Here is a 20,778-nt window from a genome sequence, read left to right as displayed (position 1 = left end):
GTAAATGCCGGGTGTTCACGCAACTAACACCACTATCAGGAAAATTAGTGTTGGCTCTTCCTGATAGTGGAATTGGTGAGCGCGATCGCGTTTAATTGGGCTCAATAGCGTCGTGCAAAGCCATTGTTTACCAATGTCGATGTGCCTTTTTATAATGTTTGTCCAGATATATACTTTAAGGGTCCAAAATTTATGAAATTGTCCAAAATAATGGAAAATAGTTTTAGTTTTGACTACAATCTGGTAAGGCAAAAAAATTATAAACAAAAGAAAATGTTGATGGATCTTAAAGGCAACTTCACCGATGGTCCATGTTTTGGTCCAAATTTTTACCAAAAATGGACCAAACCGCACGCGCCAACTATCTTGAAAAACGCATGTAGATCACCGCAGGTACTTCAAATCGTGTTGGTATCTTCTGCGCAATCATTGGACAATCAGGAATAATCGCGCAGAAAACACCAAAACGATTTGAAGTACCTGCGGCGATCTGCACGCATTTTAAGAAGTTTTCAAGATCGCCGTCGCGATAAATAATCGCGCAATGCACAGTATTTTATCTATCTATTTCGGAAGTGATCACCAAAAACAAACAAATAGTAATTAGAACCAGCAGAATTGATTGAACAAGCAGAATGCCGAAGGAACTCCGAATGAGTATCTGGATGAACTTTAAAGCAATAGACCATTTCCGTCAGATCTAACCCCCAGTTTTTGTATTTTTCTTCGAAAGACAATCATTTTTATTAACGCTTTCAGATTTTGTTTACATGCACTCCTGATTTTTTTACAAATTTTTGAAAACATGGATACTCACCACATTTTGAAAAATGCGGCACAGTTTGTTCAACCCTATGGGTATCAGCGTGGTGATTTTGCAACAGTTTTTCGATTCCACCCCTGCATTGGGATGCTAGTTTACATTTGCAAACGTCAAATCAGGTGCGCGCTCAAACTGACCGTGATCCCGGTCAGGGCGCCCCAAACGTTTTCCCGAACTCCAACCCGATTCAAGTCTTCCTTTAGGAAAATATATTTTCCTCCACAAATTCAAAATTCAAAACCACCTCCTAACAACAAATCTCTCATCCACCCAGCAATTACGGTACCGCTAGTTCTATTAGAGGCTATTTTTTACTATTCATGCCGACAAATGCCTTAATCTATCTGTTGGCTGTTGATCCGGAAGATTTCCGCCTTGAGGCAGCAACAGCCGCGTAAGGACATTTTGAGCGGCTGTTGCTGCCTCTAGGCGGGAATCTTCCGGCATATTCATTCCCTTCAATCCTCGTCGGCACAAAGCAGAGAGATCTGCCGACTATAATCCTTGCGTTACAGAACCGTGTAGTGTTTGCCGGGTGCGGTCATAACCGGCCGAAGCGGTGAAGGTGGTTTCTGCGGTGATCAGAGCCGTAGCGTGGTCTCATGGCGCCCTTGGCGAACTGCCATTCGGGCGCCCCTTACTCAAAGCTCTGTTGTTTTCAACATTATACAAGTTCACATGGAACATTTCAGAAAAACTTCAACGATATTTTTTAAAGTCCGTGGTAGCTTCATGATAGAGCTTTAGAAACAACTAAAAATTGGAATTCATTAAGATATTGTAAGAAAAATGTTTCAAAACTCTTATAATCAAAGCTTTTCCTCAAATCTCAAGCAGCAAAAATTCTGACAACCAAACAGCGGTTCCAACTTAAAACTTAATCGATTAATCATCACCAGCTAGTAACTGATAGATCAAGTTTTGAGCATGAATGGCTGTTTTTGATTCTCTAAATTTGTGTTCTTGCAGATTTGAGGTATGGCTTCGGTTTATCTTCAGCTGAACTGTCAGATACTCTGAAAGTTATCTAGAAGATGTTTTGAAGTGAAGATGAAACAAAGCCATACCTCAACTCTTCAAGAGCCCAAATCTACATAATCAGAAAATAATTCGAGCTGAAAACTTGAACAATTGATCAATAGTTGGATCAAGTTTTCAGCTCGAAATCCTGTCTGATTCTTCAGATTTGTGCTACAGAAGTTTTGAGGCTTCGATTCGATACATACTCACCTTAAATAAATACTTTATAAAATAACTGTTTTTTTTGTCAAAGATGCACTCGCAGGAATTACTGGATTTATTAACTTAAACCTTTATTGAAATCTCAGTACAATTCATATTCTGAAATAAATTATCCTGAGCGCTAATGGCCGCCATAATCAGGCTCGCTTTCTGGTAGGAATTAAACGGTCAGACATATGGGTTGGGTCGTATGACAGCTATTCGATAAGTTTTTGACCGATCTTATCAATTTGCTATCAAACGACCCAAGCCAAATGTCAGATCGCCTAGTCCCTACTAGAAAGCGAGCTTCTTTGTGGCGGCCATTAGAGCTCGTAAAAAGCTGGATTGTATACATTTCTAAACTATGTTTATATAGTTTTTTAATGCATGTGGTCAATATTTAAAAAGGATACATTTAGGAAATCTTTTTGATAAAATCTATTAGGGTTTATTCACAAATTTCATAACGCCAAAAATGGTCAGTTTGGACACCCACCCACCCTCTCGTAACGCATTTTGTATGGATAACTTTCAAATTTTGTATGAGCTGTAACATCTTAAGGACACCCACCCACCCCCTTTAGCGTTATAAAATTTGTGAATGGGCCCTTAGGCACATTTTGTCGACCGTAAGGCGCAAACATCGCGAGGAAATTGGAGGATTTTTTAAAAATAATTTCTTAAATAACTCTTTAAACAAACAAGAATTTTTCGAATATTTTTGCATTGAATCATAAATATACTTTAAGAATTTTTGTGAACGAAGTTAATAAAAATGTGTAAAAAATAGAACAAGTTATCTACTTAAGGTAATACTCAAAGATGATGACCGTACAATTCGTAGTTGCTACTCCATGATTGACCGTAATAATCAAAATTGTATAGGGAACCAACTGATGTAGCTTGGAAGTAGCATACCATTTTCAATGTACAATTTTGAGGACTCCAAACTCAGTAATGTCAATAACGGCGCTGGCCATTTCCTTACGGTCATCGGAGAAGGGAAGGAATAGTAATGTGAACTCCATTGCTACTAGAGACCGAGATCACCTCTGCATCTACGTGGTTTTCACAGGAAGGAGTTTTGTGGGAGGGATCAAAAGCTACATGATCAGGATTCACCTTGCTAAGTGATGAGATTCATGTAGCCTCAAGTTAAAATAAAATATCTATCAGTGCGTCGACAACTCTAATGTCGAACTAATCAAAGGTTGTTTTCAAAATCATGAAACGGACTCACCAGTTGGTATTCCATCCTTAACTGAAGGCACAATTTCGGCATCAACTCGCAAAGGCTGGAAACCACAAAATAAAATCGATGATCCAGGAATCGATGCAAATCTCTCAGAAACGTCGTTTTTAGGAATCTTCAACAAATCATATTGAACCATCTAAATTCGAAGATTCTTGAAATCCTCGAAAATTTTCTCTCTTGAAAAGAGAAAAAACTGTTAGACGCAGGAAAAACAGCTTCTTCATAACACCCCAACCATAGTGATTAAGAAAAACAGTTCGCTGAATGGTTGCATTAAAAATGGTAGCATGGAATAAAACAGAAAATGCTGTCACTAAAATGCCTTTCTTGAGGTGTTAGGGAGTTCGGCACGTATTTTAAAGCAATGTTTTTTTTCTTTGGGGTAACAATAAAGTATTGCTGTTGTTAGGGTTCATGTACTAATTTCAATTTTTCATTCGCCAATAAGTCTTTGGGTTCCGCTGAATTTCCTTCTATTTCTCATGGTCCAAACATTCGATTTGTGGCTGTTTTTAGATACCTACTGATTTTCCAAAACATTTTCTGCCATAACTGATTTGTGGGTTTCATGGCCTTGCGGTTAGCGGCGTCAGTCGTCTGGGCGTATTGTGCCATAAAGTGTGGGTTCGTTTCCCGCTCCAGTCGGTGAAAACTTTTCGTCGAACGAAAAAATCATCACTAGGCTGCTGGGTATTTCGTGTTGTTAGTGATTGTTCAGTCTGTGCAGACTATGTGCTGAAGGCGGTGTAAATTGTCTTAAATTACAAATTATTGCCATGAAGAACTATTTTAAAATAGCTTTAATAAATTTATAAATAATAAAAATGTATTGAAAGAACTTTCATTTAAAGAATTCCTCAACATCTGTTGGAATGCTTCTAAAATATTTTGTTTGAATTTATTCAGAAACTGTTTCAACTAGTCATGTTTTTATCAACGATTTTTTTCTCGAAACTTTGACTTAAGAGGTACCTTCAATCAAAACACATCTTCAAAAAATTTACCATATGCGTCACGCATTTTGGCGCCCTCCTGAAGGCTTGCGCACTTGGCGGTCGCCAACCTGGCCAACAACACGCTACGGCACTGGCGGTGATTACGGAGACTTCAGGAGCCGTGAAGGAAGGAGTGAGCGAAACCGCAACGGATCCCATTATGATGAATGAAAACATAAACAAAAATCATCTGGTCATGCCAGCTGATCGTAAATTCACCACAACGTGGTGGCAAAACCATAGGGGAAAAAAGGGGCCTGCATTTTTTCGAGGTGAAACAAATTGTAGGGGACCGAGGGGTGAACTAACGTGCCGCAAGTTTTTCATTGTTTTCTAACAGTTAAAAGCTCCAAAACATATCGGTTCCTTAGGAAAGTTTCAGTAAATTGACAGAAAGCATATAAGCCAATAAAAAAATTTCACGGAAATGGTCTATTTTCGGAGAAATTCCAATAGAATCCGCGGCGGAGCTCCGAAGTAGGAACTCCCGAAGAATTGCTGGAGGAACCATGAAGAAATCTGAAGGATTAACCGGTGGAAGGAATTTCGGTAGAGCTCCAAAGGAATAACCGTGGATTTGCTAGATCAAATTCAGAGGAATTACGTAAGGAACCCTGGACGAATTGATGGAAGAACTTTGAAACAATTCCCGGTGGAACTTCCGGGGAATTGCCGAAGGAACTTTGAAGAATTCCTGGAGAAACTCTAAACTTCGGGCGGAAATACGAATTCCCGGTGGAACTCCAAAGGAATTTTCGTAGGAAATCTGAAGGAATTGTCGGAGGAACTCTTAAAAAATTCATAAGGAACTCTGAAGAAATTCTTGGAGGATTTCAAAATGAATTCCTGGAGGAACTCCAAAAATTTGCTGGAGGAACTGCGGAATATTTTCTAGAGAAACTTCGAAGAAATTCCTGAAGGAACTATGGAGGCAATCCCGGAGGAACTTTCTGGAGGATCTCCAAAGGAATTCCTGTAAGAACTCCGAGGAATTTCTTAAGAATCTTCTAACGAATTCCTGGAGGTTCCGTAATGGAATTCCCGGTAAAAATTTTAAAAGAATTCTTGAAGAAATTTTTAGAAAACCTACAAAGGAATTCCTTGCTAAACTCCAGAGCATTTGTTTTGGGAACATTTCCTGAAGAAAATCCCCGGAGGATTTCTTGAGGGAAATCGCCGGAGGAATCCTTGAAATCTCCGAAATTCATGAAGCTCGAATGAAATCCCCTGAGAAAATCCTGGAGGTAGTCTCTGGATAAATTCTCTAAAAATCCATGAAAAAATTTCTTGAGAAAATCTTCGGAGGAATTTCCTAATGAATTTCTGAACGAAACCCCAAGAAGATTTCCTAAACAAAATCCCCGTAGGAAGCGCTATTGGAAATCCCCTGATGAATTCCTAGAAAAAATAACCGGAGGAGTTTTTTTTTTGGAAATCTCCGGAGGAATTCTTGGAAAAAATCTGTGGTGCAAATCCCCAGCGAAATTCCTGGAGGAGATCACCGGATAAATTCACTGAAAAAATCCCCGAAGGAATTCCTGTTGGAATTCCCCTGGAATTCCATACTGCTTTTCATCGTTTCTCGATTTTTTCCGAAATGGTTAGCTTTCTTTCGGCATCCTTAAACACTGGTAAACAACCAAGTGTCAAACCAGATTTGGAAGAGCTCAAATCTTGGTCCAAATCCGACCAAAAATGGACAAGGCAGTTAGCTTGTTGCATAAAAATAGGCAAGAAAACTGATATGAAATAAAATTGGAACATCATTTGCAACACCGGTGCAAGCGCTCCAATTTTTACCATGGTCCAAAAATCAATAGGGTACTAAAATTTTTGATAAAAATTTGTTGTTATTAAAGATTGCTGTGTGCGTTTGAAATGCAAATTTCAAATGCGGGAACACCAAATGCGGTAAGATTTTTAACAAGGAAGGCGATGTCAAAGTTCTTTGCTGGGTTGGCGGCAGGCATTACAATCTCATCTGATCACTTTGATCATCTTCAGATGTTGAGAGATATTATTTGTTGTTATTAAAGATTGCTGTGTGCGTTTGAAATGCAAATTTCAAATGCGGGAACACCAAATGCGGTAAGATTTTTAACAAGGAAGGCGATGTCAAAGTTCTTTGCTGGGTTGGCGGCAGGCATTACAATCTCATCTGATCACTTTGATCATCTTCAGATGTTGAGAGATATTATGCAAATTTCAAATGCGGGAACACCAAATGCGGTAAGATTTTTAACAAGGAAGGCGATGTCAAAGTTCTTTGCTGGGTTGGCGGCAGGCATTACAATCTCATCTGATCACTTTGATCATCTTCAGATGTTGAGAGATATTATAGCGCTTTGATATGATTCCATCTCTCTATCAGATGATGATCTTAACGCTTGTTTGCTGACATATGGGTATTTTTCTGTTTAAAATTTGATTACACTGTTATACTGTCAAGGTTATTGTACAGACCCTCCTCCCCCAAATAATGGACGTCATTTTTGGATGATTCCTACAGAAAAAAACGATGATGTAGATACTGGTGACGAATATTGCTTGCGCCAGAGGATTAATGAGGAGTTTCTGAATTTCTCTTCAACAAGAAATGCATGCAATTTTTTAGGAAGCTAAGTTTTTTAATAACATTTTATTTAAGGTAGAATAATAAGAAAATCATTCTATTTTGTACGTTTTACGGAGCAATTTTTTATTTCTTTTTTTATAAACATTTTCATATTTTCACAATCCTGGCACATCTTTTTTCTATCTACATTATACTTTTGTGGTCTTCATTTCTTATGACAGAAAATACAATACCTCCAAACCTAAAAATATATAAAAAGTTTTAATTTTATTTCCTCAAGGAACATATCAGCTATACTTCCATTGATTGATATCCAACATAATTTTCAGTTTTGGTAAGTCGGACGACCTGTCACCGGGCTTTTCCAAATCGTTCTGCACGGATTGCTCAGATGATAAGATTTCATCTTGAATCAAATGAGTCAAAGATGAAATTCAAAAATCGATCAAAGAGCTCTAAGATAAAACCCTAATGTTTGATCCGTATCTTGCTCAAATGATCGAAAGATGAGATTCGTCATCAAACGTCAACATCCCACCGCAAAATCGCTAGTGTTTGGAGGGGATTTTAACCTCCAAATTCCCAAATAACCTCCAAAGCATCACCTCCAAGTTAGTTCAAATACCCTCCGTTATATGAAATATGGTGGCGCGTCGATCGTCGCAAGTTTTTCGTTAAACAGTCAATAGAATGCAATGCCTGGTTGGCGGTGATATGGATCATTGAGCTCTCGCCGAGCGGTGTCACGAACACATGCGCAAATTTGCTGGTTGAAAATACTGCCATTTGATTTTGCTGGGAACAGTTGATCTTTGTTTATATTATCCACCAGCAATTTTTAAGTGGTGTTGATGACATGTACCGTGTATGTATACGAGCGCAGAAACCACTATGGTTGCTAAGTATCCTTTGGTTACTTTGTGTTACCGCGTTTGAAGCCCAGTTGGGCTGGATTTAAATTTTAGGGGCCTATTTTGTAAATCGAACACATTCATATGACTCGTCTGTAATCACTGTCGAACAAAGTAAGCATGCATATTTCAGATGTCACTCGTCGACTCCCATAGTAATCCAGTCACATAGAGTGACAACTCTCGCATAACTTCTGATCTCGCCCTAAAAGCCATTGGTAACCATGTGTGTAGCTCGTTGTTTCTGAGAATTTGAATGGATTTTCATGTTATTTAACAACGCTATGGGGAAGAAAGGATTAATATCTACCTGCCCGTGATGTTGGTTTGAATGATATTTCTTTCATTTACTCAGAAACAACGAGCTACGCACTTTGTTACCAATGGCTTTTAGGGCGTTATCTCAGAGTATGCGAGAACTGTCGAAAAACTCGAATGACAGACCGTGTCGAACGATATTTTTTGGTCGACAGTGACTCCAGTCGAGTCATTTTGATCGACTCGACTTATAAAATAGGGCCCTAAGGGTTCAAATTTGAACCTTTAGGGGTCTATTTTGTAAATCGAACAGATTCATGTGACTCATCTGTATTCATTGTCGATCAAAGCAAGCATGCATATTTCAGGTGTCACCACCCGGATAAAAAATACAATACAAAAACAATATAACGTATTGAAACAGTACCATTCAATATATTGGAAATACAATACAGTATATTGTAAAATGACAATACAATTACAGTACAATATATTGTTTTGAACAGTTCACTGTATGGTATATGAGATTTTTGCAATATAATGTATGGGTGGTTAAGTATCGTAACAATACAAATATAGATATTTTCTCATACAAACATTTTGAAAACACAATATGATATATTGTTCATGTATTGTCTTGATAAGCAATTCGTGTATTGTTGTACAATACAAAAACAATTCAACAAACTGTATATGGTTGCATGTCAGCTAATGTCAAGTGACTTCTAAAAAACTACTTATTTTGACTTTTTGAATATTTTCCACCCAACATTTCTTGCTTTTTGAACTTGTTTTGTTTAATTCTTTCAGCAAAGCTACATAGAAAAAAGCAACAGTTGTTTTACGCGAAAATAGGAATTTGACCAAAATTGTAAGGTATAAAACCAATTAAATACAATACAATGTTCTGTTACAATATATTATATTGTTTTTGAATTGTATATCCAAACATGAATAATATTGCTTCGACATTCAATTACAATACGCTGTACTGTATCCAATACGTTATATTGTACATTATTGGTTTATTCCATTCACTGAATGATACGTTTTTATCCGGGCAGGCTTGATAGAAACTCCTCTGCGAGGCAAAGAGGAGGCGATTTTGCCGTTTTTCTGAGGAGAAAAAAATAAACTCAAAATTTTCAACACAGATCCTCAAGCGATTCGAGTGAGAGTGCAGAAAAATGCGAGGATTTTTTCAGACACTCTCTCTCTCTCGTTGCGATGCTCACCATCACTCACACTTCAAACGAACTCTCGAGTCTGCCGCCCGAACAGACAGTCCTCGGGGAGTTGTGAGAGCACCCTTTTTTGATGGAATTGAACTCGGTTTTTTTTTGTGCTGCATCTTCCTCGCTCATTTTTCGTTGCCTCGCTGCTTAGCATTTTTTGGCTCCCTCGCAAAGAGGCACAGGCAGCACGCTGCTCTAGAGTATGTCACCGAACTCTGATGATGTTGAGGAGAATTATCAAGCCTGGGTGTCACCCGTCGACTCCCATAGTAATCACATAGAGTGACAACTGTCGAAAAATTCGAGTGACAGAGCTGATTCGAGCGAATTTTTCGGTCGACAGTGACTCCAGTCGAGTCATTTTGATCGACTCGACTTATAAAATAGACCCCAAACTATAGAGGAAGAATGTCGCTGGCGTCGCTGCAGGATCATCTTTTGCTGGCGGAGATAGGCGGGGCTAAAATGTCAACGCGAAAAAGTATGCAGTTTGACACTTATGTACCCAACATGTTTCTGAGCGAGAACGAAGGGAACACCAGCGACATTCGTCCTCTATAGTTTTATATCTCTATTCGAAGGACAGGCATGGTAAAATCAAGCGCATTTCTAGTCTGCTGAAAATTGCCGGTGCGAGCGCTTAAGTTAACCCCTTAAAATGGTAGTTTTTACCGCACAATTTTTTTGCGTGTATGGGAGTCGACGGATGACATCTGAAATATGCAGGGTTACTTTGATCGACAGTGACTACAGACAAGTCACATGGATTCGCTCGATTTACAAAATAGACCCCTTTATTACCTCTTTTGTCCTTCGGTCTCTATTTTATAAGTCGAGTCGAGCAAAATGACTCGACTGGAGTCATTGTCGACCAAAAAATTCGCTCGACTCAGCTCTGTCACTCGAGTTTCTCGACAATTGGGTCCTAAAGCCCTGTCCCAATTTTAGTGCCAAACGCTTAAGTTTAGGCCATAAACACTTGTTTACTCATTTTTTTAATGTTGTCCGTTTGTTTAAGTCCACAAATTTTTTTTTATGTTTTTTTATAAGATTTTGTCACACCCCTTGGCTTAAACTCAAATTTTGGGTGTATTTTGTTTTCCGTGTCCCTTCCAAAATGTCAGATAGGAACAACCCCAGTGAAAAAACTATAACCCCTGTGGTGTTTTTGTCGACTGAGCGAACGTCAAACATGATCTTAAGTGTCAAGGTTCATTTATGGACCCAATTTTTAAATTAAAGTTTAAACATGATATAGCCGTCATTTGAGCGGGAAAAATTGTTAAAGTAGTTACAGTAACATGCTCTTTCGTGTTATTAAATAAAAACAAGATTTCATTCAACATTTTAGGACCCAGTGACTGGATTACTATGGGAGTCGACGGGTGACATCTGAAATATGCATGCTTGCTTTGATCGACAATGAATACAGACGAGTCACATGAATTTGCTCGATTTACAAAATAGGCCCCTTACATAATAGACCCCGAAATCAGATTGTTGTAAATTATTTTTGTCAAATGTACCAGTAATGTGGTGGGATGTACCGTAAACATGGTAAATTGGTCTGAAATTCCATGGTAGTTTCAAGAATGGGCGTAGTCAGCTAAAATACTAATTTTTACCACAGAATTTTTTTCCGTGTAGTAATCAAGTCACATAGAGTGACAACTGTCGGAAAATTCGAGTGACAGAGCTGAGTCGAGCGAATCTAATGACTTTTCCCAACTGCGCTTGTACGGCACGCTCGATTGTGATCTATCATCTACTAAACCAAACAAGAGACATTTTGTTTTTGAAGCAATCATTAATTAAAAATACGTTTTCTTTATTATTCATTCTTTTTTGATTCAGTAAAAAATAGATAAAAAATTAAACTACAATATAGGAATACAAGAGTTTTTTTTTCTTCTCTACGTTGAACTACTTCTGTGTGTCTGTTTTCCTCTTCACCTTTCTGGCTGCTTGGGCACGTCAGGAGTTAATCATCAATATTAACCTCCTTTTCCCGAGCAGCCTAGATAGCCGTGTAGTTTCGGTAGCGGTTGTTTCAACTGGCTAAGAATTAACACTACGGATTGCCTGTTCCGGTGGTAAAAGTCCACCTCACAGGTGACCCCTAATTTATGGTGTGATGCGTACCGTGCCTAAGAATGAATGGTTAGGGGGGTCTAAATAAAACCTAACCGCAAACGGAGCCTGTGGAGTACCAGGGCGCCCTCCACAGTATTGAGTCCTTCCTGTGCTACCCGGAGCAATGGTGCAGGTGACCTTGTGTTTCTCCGAGATAATCGGCTGCCCTTCTTCAGTCTCTATCTTGAGGCTTAATAAGGGTGGGATTATGAATATGTTGACATTTAATTTAAATTATCACCTATATGGATTCGCATTATGCGTTTTACACAGTGTATTCTGTGCTCTTTCGCCTTTGGCGACTTTAAATAGATACCGATCTGGTTTTTTCGTTGCTGGTCCTTTTCGTGCTGAGATTGCAAAAAGCTTAATCCTGCCTAGTTTGGGTAGTGGCTACGGTTAGGTTAGCTCAGATCAATCTTCAGCATAAAAGAACAGCAACGATCAATCTTTGCAGACTCATGCAAAATGGTGCAGCCCAAGTGGCGCTAGTTCAAGAACCCTACTTTCGTAGAGGGAACTTCTATCTAGGTAACCTTGTGGACCCAGTTTTTGCTACTTTTAGCAAGCTTGAAATGGCAAACTCGCGCTCCATGCCCCGCGCATGCGTGCTCGTTAATAAAGCAATCGTTGCTACACTCATTTCTGAGTTAACTACTAGAGATGTATGTGCTGTCACAATCGATGTTTCTGTTGGTGACCTCAACAGGAAATACGTCTATTGTTCGGTATATTTACCACATGATGAACCATCCCCAACGGATGACTTCAAACGAGTTGTCATACACTGCGTAACAAAAGGCCTTCCGCTGATTGTGGGCAGTGATGCCAATGCTCATCACATCATCTGGGGCAGCTCGGATATCAATTTGAGAGGCTCCAGTCTGATGGAATACTTAAGTAGTACAGACCTTGGATTACTTAACATAGGCAATCGCCCAACCTTCATGGTTTCTAATAGAGAAGAAGTGTTAGACATAACGCTCTGCTCGAATAGAATCAGTCACGAGTTGACGAATTGGCATGTATCCGATGAGGAATCATTATCTGATCATCGCTACATCTTCTTTGAACATTCAAATGTAACTGCGCAGACTTTGCGTTTTAGGAATCCCCGGTCAACAAACTGGGAACTCTACATTGAATTGGTTGCGACCAAATTTCATGGATATTCTCCGTCCATTGAAAATCCAAGTGATCTGGATGATGCAGTTGATACTACAACATCCTACATTATGGAAGCTTTTGAAGAAGCATGTCCTCTGCGGTCTGTAAAGACTACAAGAGGGACCCCATGGTGGAATTCCGATCTGACTAGACTCAGGAAACAATGTAGAAGGAGTTGGAACAGACGCCGTTCAGCTGGATCAGAGTCGTTCAAGTCAGCTCGCAAGGCTTACAAGAAGGCTCTTCGTTCTGCTGAACGATCCGGCTGGAAAAACCTTTGTACAAATGTTTCCAGTTTGAGTGAAGTCAGTCGGTTGAACAAAATTCTTGCAAAATCTAAGGATTTCCAAGTGAACGAAATTCGCTTACCTAATGGTGACTTTACTTCTTCCGATGAAGAAGTTTTAGAATGTTTATTCAATACACACTTCCCCGGATGTGTGGACATAGCATCTACGGATGAACCAAATGTCTTTTCATGTAGTTACGAGTCTCTGGCCTCGGCTCGCAGTATCGTAACTACTGAATCGATTCAATGGGCACTTAACAGTTTTGCTCCTTTCAAATCTCCAGGAGCGGATGGGATTTATCCTGTTCTGCTCCAAAAGGGATTTGAGTCTATCAAACATGTTTTGAAAAAGCTACTTGTAAGCAGTTTTGCTACCGGGTACATTCCCAAATCCTGGCGTGATATTACTGTAAAGTTTATCCCAAAAGGAGGACGTGCGTCGTATGAGGAAGCGAAGAGTTTTAGACCAATCAGTCTGACCTCTTTTCTTCTGAAATGTCTGGAACGCATTATCGATCATCACATCCGTGATGTTTATTTGGCAAACATGCCTCTTCATGTGAATCAACATGCTTACCAATCTGGAAAGTCCACTGTGACTCTTTTACACAAAGTTGTATACGATATCGAGAAAGCATTCGCTCAGAAGCAATCGTGCTTGGGTGTTTTCTTGGATATTGAGGGTGCCTTTGATAACGTGTCTTTCGATGCCATATTGGAAGCCGCACGAAACCATGGGCTACCTACAATGATTACCAATTGGATTCATCAAATGCTCAAAAACCGACATCTCTTCTCGACATTGCGTCAAGCAGCGATTCGAAAATTGAGTGTTTGCGGATGCCCCCAAGGGGGAGTCTTGTCACCACTTTTGTGGAATCTCGTAGCAGATACGCTATTGAGGCAACTCAATAATTGCGGTTTTCCAACTTATGGATTTGCCGACGACTATCTAGCTCTGATAGTTGGTATGTGCATAAGCACCCTATTCGACCTGATGCAAAGTGCTCTTCAGGTAATCGAGAGTTGGTGTCGCCAATATGGCCTTTCGGTTAACCCGAATAAAACATCTATTGTTCTTTTTTCGGAAAGACGAAACCGCGATGGAATTCGACCTTTACGTCTTTTTGGCACTGAGATTAATGTGACTGATCAAGTAAAGTATGTCGGAGTCATTCTAGATTCCAAACTTTTATGGACAGCTCACATTGATTTCAGAGTCAAAAAAGCTTGTATGGCCTTCGGTCAATGCCGGCGAACCTTTGGTAAAACTTGGGGCCTCAAACCCAAATATATCAAATGGATTTACACAACAGTTGTTCGACCAATATTGGCATATGGATGTCTTGTGTGGTGGCAAAAGGGCGAAGTGAGAACAATCCAATCAAAATTGGGCCATCTCCAAAGGATGTGCTTGATGGCGATGTCTGGTGCGTTCTCTACAACTCCCACAGCAGCGCTCGAGGCCCTTTTCGACGTTGCGCCACTACACATATATCTTAAACAAGAAGCACTTTCTTGCTCTTACCGTTTATGGGTACTGGATCTACTGGAGAAAAATCCAGTGAATCGTAGATCTACACACACTTCGTTGTTTCCACTTTTGGTGAATTGGGACAAAATTGTCCTTGCTCCAAGTGATCTCACAATTGCTTGTAACTTTCCTTACAGGACATTTACCACACAATTCCCTTCACGGGAAGAGTGGACGTCTGGCTATTTGGAAAGAAGTATATCAAACAATATAGTATGTTACACTGATGGCTCCCTTCTTGAAGGTAGAGCTGGTGCAGGAGTATATTCTCGTGAGCTAAGGCTGAATCAGTTTTACTCACTTGGTAGAAACTGCACCGTTTTTCAGGCGGAAATATTTGCTCTTATGTGTGGAGTGCAATCAGCACTTCAACAGCGCGTAATGGGTAAAGTCATATACTTCTGTTCAGATAGTCAGGCTGCTATAAAAGCTCTCGCTTCGGCCAACTCAAGGTCGAAGCTTGTTATCGCATGTCGAACTCAAATTGAGGAACTGAATTCAGTCAACTCTGTAAACCTTGTATGGGTACCTGGCCATTCTTCCATCGCTGGAAATGAATTGGCTGATGAGCTAGCTCGCGATGGAGCATCGCATGACTTCATTGGCCCTGAGCCGGCTATTCCAATTTCGAAGTGCTGGGTGAAGCTTCAGATAAACTCTTGGGCGGCAACTCAGCACAAGCAATATTGGAATAGTTTGGAGTCGTGTCGTCAAACAAAATTGTATATTATTGAGCCATCTCCAAAGGTGGCGAAGTATTTAACAAATCTGTCAAAGCAGAATTGCAGTCTCTTGGTCAGAGCGTTGACAGGCCACTGCCGACTCAACTATCACATGGCAAATATTCAGCGTGCTGACTCATTTGTGTGTGATAGTTGTGACTCCGATTATGGAACTTCGTATCACCTGATATGTAACTGTCCAGTTTTTGCGCAAATGCGATTCCAATTACTTGGTAAACACTTATTAAGTGAAACTGAATACAGAAGCCTGAATCTTCAGGACGTCCTGTTATTCTTAACCCGCTGTGGTAATGAGCTATAGGCTCTCTTTACGCTCATGCGTTTTGCAGTGCCCTTTTTAGGGCGCTGTTCGAACCCATTGTGGTATGGAGCTACATGCTCTTATTTCGCTTATGCGATCTTCCCTCTTCAAGGGACCCCACTCCTATTTCCTCCCATCTTTCCCTTCCCTTTCCTCTCCCATCGGGTAGATGATGAAATAGGCTCAAATATGGCGATGGCACAAATCTCCCAACTGGTGGGGAACGTGCCTTTGGAGCCGGCCTTCTGATACCTGATACCATTGTCGACCAAAAAATTCGCTCGACTCAGCTCTGTCACTCGAGTTTCTCGACAATTGGGTCCTAAAGCCCTGTCCCAATTTTAGTGCCAAACGCTTAAGTTTAGGCCATAAACACTTGTTTACTCATTTTTTTAATGTTGTCCGTTTGTTTAAGTCCACAAATTTTTTTTTATGTTTTTTTATAAGATTTTGTCACACCCCTTGGCTTAAACTCAAATTTTGGGTGTATTTTGTTTTCCGTGTCCCTTCCAAAATGTCAGATAGGAACAACCCCAGTGAAAAAACTATAACCCCTGTGGTGTTTTTGTCGACTGAGCGAACGTCAAACATGATCTTAAGTGTCAAGGTTCATTTATGGACCCAATTTTTAAATTAAAGTTTAAACATGATATAGCCGTCATTTGAGCGGGAAAAATTGTTAAAGTAGTTACAGTAACATGCTCTTTCGTGTTATTAAATAAAAACAAGATTTCATTCAACATTTTAGGACCCAGTGACTGGATTACTATGGGAGTCGACGGGTGACATCTGAAATATGCATGCTTGCTTTGATCGACAATGAATACAGACGAGTCACATGAATTTGCTCGATTTACAAAATAGGCCCCTTACATAATAGACCCCGAAATCAGATTGTTGTAAATTATTTTTGTCAAATGTACCAGTAATGTGGTGGGATGTACCGTAAACATGGTAAATTGGTCTGAAATTCCATGGTAGTTTCAAGAATGGGCGTAGTCAGCTAAAATACTAATTTTTACCACAGAATTTTTTTCCGTGTAGTAATCAAGTCACATAGAGTGACAACTGTCGGAAAATTCGAGAGACAGAGCTGAGTCGAGCGAATCTAATGACTTTTCCCAACTGCGCTTGTACGGCACGCTCGATTGTGATCTATCATCTACTAAACCAAACAAGAGACATTTTGTTTTTGAAGCAATCATTAATTAAAAATACGTTTTCTTTATTATTCATTCTTTTTTGATTCAGTAAAAAATAGATAAAAAATTAAACTACAATATAGGAATACAAGAGTTTTTTTTTCTTCTCTACGTTGAACTACTTCTGTGTGTCTGTTTTCCTCTTCACCGTCATCTATTTATTTATTTTTTTCACGCACCCACACGATACGCGCCATCTTTGTTCTTCTTGTATCAGTGTATGTGTGAGTGAGTCCGTGTACTTTGTTTTTCTGATTTTCATTTAATAATTTCTCGTTTAAAAACTACTCAAAGACTTTTTATTATTTTTTTATATTCTTCCTCCCGCATCATTACGCGGATTTTTTTTCTGTTTAAAGTTGCTTTTTTGTTGATGATTCTAAAAAATCGTACTACATATTCGCTACCAAAATGGTACAAAAACAGTTTTCTCACATATTTTTTTCTTCTGTTTACTTTCCGGTTGTTGAGTTTTACATTCTCAATTACTCAGTGGAAAATATTCTAACCGACTCGAGGATGTGTCTGTGTGTACGTTTATATTATTGTTTTTGGATGTATCAGTGTGTGTGGTTGACGGTCGGATAGTGAAAAAAGTCGGTCGAGAATTTTGCGGAATCGGAAAACTTAACCAGAAATCTGATCCTACGCGATCTTACAAGTAAAAATTTGCTCTACATAAACAAAACACTTACTTTGGCTACCGCGGACAAAAAAGTTCTAGAAAAAATCGATATTTATAAACAAGAATAATAATATGTATTTGTATATTTTGCTAGTACATTTTCAATGTGGTAATAGCGCGTTTAGACCTGTTCGAACTAATACTATTCAGATTGATAACGACAACGATCGACACGTATGGCCGTTTTGGTTTTATGCTTTTGCTAAAATTAGTTTAAAAACAATTATTTCGCTAGCATTTCAATTGGAACACAGTAAAAAATAGTTAACAAAACACAAACGCTAGAGAAGAACGGCGAAACAAACTAGAGGAGGCACGTGATTCGCGCCCATGGCAGAGAGTGAAGGGGTGTTATTCTTTTTTTCATGTTTGCATTTTATCTTTGCACAAAAGAGGGACAATTGGAAAGAGTTTTTTTTATAGAGCCGAAAATTTCCTCCTTCTAACGTCGCATTTTTCGTCCGTGATGTCTTCAATGGTATAATATATACTTTTTCATATAATTATTTTTTGGTAATATTTGTTGTCTCAAAAATTAGTATTTTCACATTTTTTGCATTTCTGATTTTAAAAAATTTCAGCTACAAGTATAAAAAACATTCCATTCACCTAAAGTTCATTACTTTACTTTTGTTTTTATTTATAATCTTATTACTTTGTTTACTTAATTTTTTTCGTCATTTTTTTTCAATACTTTTTCTGTGAAAAAATTGTTCTAAAATTATAATAAAATTCTACTAAAAAGTATCTCTTTTTTCATTTAATGTTTTATTAATATACTTATATGCTCATTTACTACAATCTCTTCCTCCTCATTTGCGTGAGTCAGTGTGACAGGGAGTGAATCTATCTACTCCGGCCACAAGCACAATTCGACTCGGTGTATGTGTGTGTGTTTTTGTGTTTCCAATTCGTTAATCTTCTTCAGCCAAACATACTTTGTCTTTTTTGTATGTGTGTTTTCTAAATGGTCCATACCGTTTTTAATTTTGAGATGAATTTTGAGAGAAACAAGTACAGCGTGACCGGCCACTGTCGTTCTTCTATTATTTGTTTTTTTTTTTACTCTAAAGGGTTGTACAACCCAGTAGCTTGCAAAGAGGGAAAGAGAGCGTGTGTTTTGTTTCTTCTATATTTCGGTTTGCTTTTTCTTGGTGGATACTTTTGGTTAATATTTCTTGCATGAATTTGTTTTTCAAGTACAATCTTGCTTTATCTTTCGTTCAAAAACAGCTATTCGATCTGAAGTTTTGTTAATTTCACATTGAGAATCGATATTGCAGTGTTTATTTTTTGTTAGATTTTTGTTTATCTATTTATTTTACTTTTTCTTACCTAGCTGCCGATATGAGATGCGTAGCTGTGTATCTTGTCTTAATATATATTTTAACTATTTCTTATAAGTTTTTTTTAGTTATTAGATAACTGCGGTTATACAAAAAATAGAGAAACAATAGCAATAGTCAAACAATGAACGTCTTTTCATATTTGTGTGTGTTTTGGTTTTCTGTTATAATTCGATTCAAGCATTATTTCGTGATTACGGTAGTGCACGGGAGGAGAATGGATTACTTGTCGGAGGGGCATTTTCGAGAGGAATAGTAGGACGAGGAGATAATGTACAACGTATAGGTTCTTGGCTACATTTAAAGTTAGAGGTTGTGGTTCAATAGTGGCTTTTTGTAAGTGGCTGTTCTTTTTTTTAATGTCGAAATTTATTCAAGTGATTTATTGGTGTTCTAGCACTAAACGCAAATCCGAAAAATGCTGCTTATTTGCCAACCATGTTGTTGGAATTAGAGTGCTGCACCACATAACCGAAGTTTAGTGCAGTGCACTACTTTCGGCCTCTCCCGACGTTGTTCATTGTACAGACAAAACCCTTGGAGGTGAAATGTCTTAGATCAGGTTTAGTGCTAGAGGTTATGGGCCGAGTTGCAGGAGGAGGATACAATTTATATTCACCACTGACTGATGCAACAAGCTGCTTGGCGGCGCTAGTGTCTTCATCGTGGGTACATCAGACTGAGTTCTTACACAGCTTTTGAGAATAATTTTGTTCTATTATCAAACCTCCATGAGTCGATATCTGAAAGGACCATCGACTCATGGAAAGCTAATCGAACATGACAGTTTGAGAGTGAATTGAACCTTTTAGATAATCATTGAATGATTATGAAAAAAAAATGTTTGTTTTCATTGGGCTAACAAGAAGGGTCGCGTTGGCTTGAACTTTTTGTGAGTTTCCACTGATTTTAGTGAGTAGTTCATGTTCTTGGGATTTTCTATTCGTCAGACTGTTGATATAGTGACAGTACATCGTATCCATAGCAAATATATTACGTTTATATTACCCTCAAGTAACTGAAGATATTAGCGAAATGATGGAGTTTCTTCCAAAAGGACGAGTAAAATTGCCTATCTTAATTTATTTTGCATAGAACAATAACTCTGCCCATCACTTGAATAAAGGTTCAAGCCTTTTCTTTATATTCGTAAACAAATTTTAGACAGTAAACTGCTCGTGTTAGTATCATCTCTCTCATATCGTTTTTCTTTCAAAACGTTATCAACGTGTTGTTCGCTACTTTCACCAAGTAAACGGATAGAATCACATAGGCGTGTACACACTGCAACAGCCAACACACGACGTTTTGGTCTATCCTACGCACGTTTATGAAGATGCAACACCATTGAACCATTTATTGTATTGTTAAGATCTCTGTGGTTTGGTTGGATTTTTTTAGGGTATGGGTTTTAACCCGTATAGGCCTGAGTGAAAGCAAAAATACTAAAACCCTTACCACCCAGCGAATACTTAACGGATTCAAATAATTTTTTGTCAGTATACTGGCCCACATATCTAGTTTCTAGAAATGGCCGGAGGAACTCGGGAGTACATTTGTAGATGGAGTTATTGTGGTGAGTCACTGGGTCAAGTCGGGTAGAAAAACGCGATTTTTAGGACATGCCAAGTTATCTTTATTTATTTCCAATGGCATTCATTTTATTTTTGCATTATTCATTAAGATCTGATATTCAACATAACAAATGAATAGTTTTGCACCGTTTAGAGTGTACCAGATGCGGCCATTCGGGCTTAATTTCCTGAAGAACCGGCTCTACATTTGTTAAATATAAAACCGTTTCAAATCTCTAAAAGTATAGATCGAACATAATAGTTCACTAAAATGCGTTCACATAATCTTGACACAGATGTTAAGATACAAATTGTGCACTTCATCATAAATTTGAGGCATCCCGAGGACCCGAAAATGGTCATTTGTAGGATAAATCAAATGCAGTTGACATAATTATTCAATTTATTCGATTATCAGAAGACTTACGCTGATGCGTTTTTCTTAAAACTCCTTGATATAGTGGCCACATTATATCCGATTCTGGAAATTATCTGTGACTTGAAATTTGCCTACCTCCAGGGGCACAT

The 20,778-nt window shown here is 38.6% G+C and overlaps 1 long non-coding RNA gene across 1 annotated transcript; it reads right to left on the bottom strand.

Annotated features, from left to right (window-relative positions):
• Window positions 1–11,087: 11,087 nt before the first annotated feature.
• LOC110674116 lies at window positions 11,088–20,521 on the bottom strand. The gene is made up of 2 exons (XR_002498681.1): window positions 16,794–20,521; window positions 11,088–11,229 (listed from the first exon to the last, which is right to left on the bottom strand). It is a non-coding gene; the product is annotated as an uncharacterized LOC110674116 (long non-coding RNA).
• Window positions 20,522–20,778: the final 257 nt, after the last annotated feature.

Source organism: Aedes aegypti, chromosome 1, assembly GCF_002204515.2.
Source record: "Aedes aegypti strain LVP_AGWG chromosome 1, AaegL5.0 Primary Assembly, whole genome shotgun sequence".
Classification (NCBI taxonomy): Eukaryota; Metazoa; Arthropoda; class Insecta; order Diptera; family Culicidae; genus Aedes; species Aedes aegypti.
This window is presented reverse-complemented; position numbering and strand designations above follow the sequence as displayed.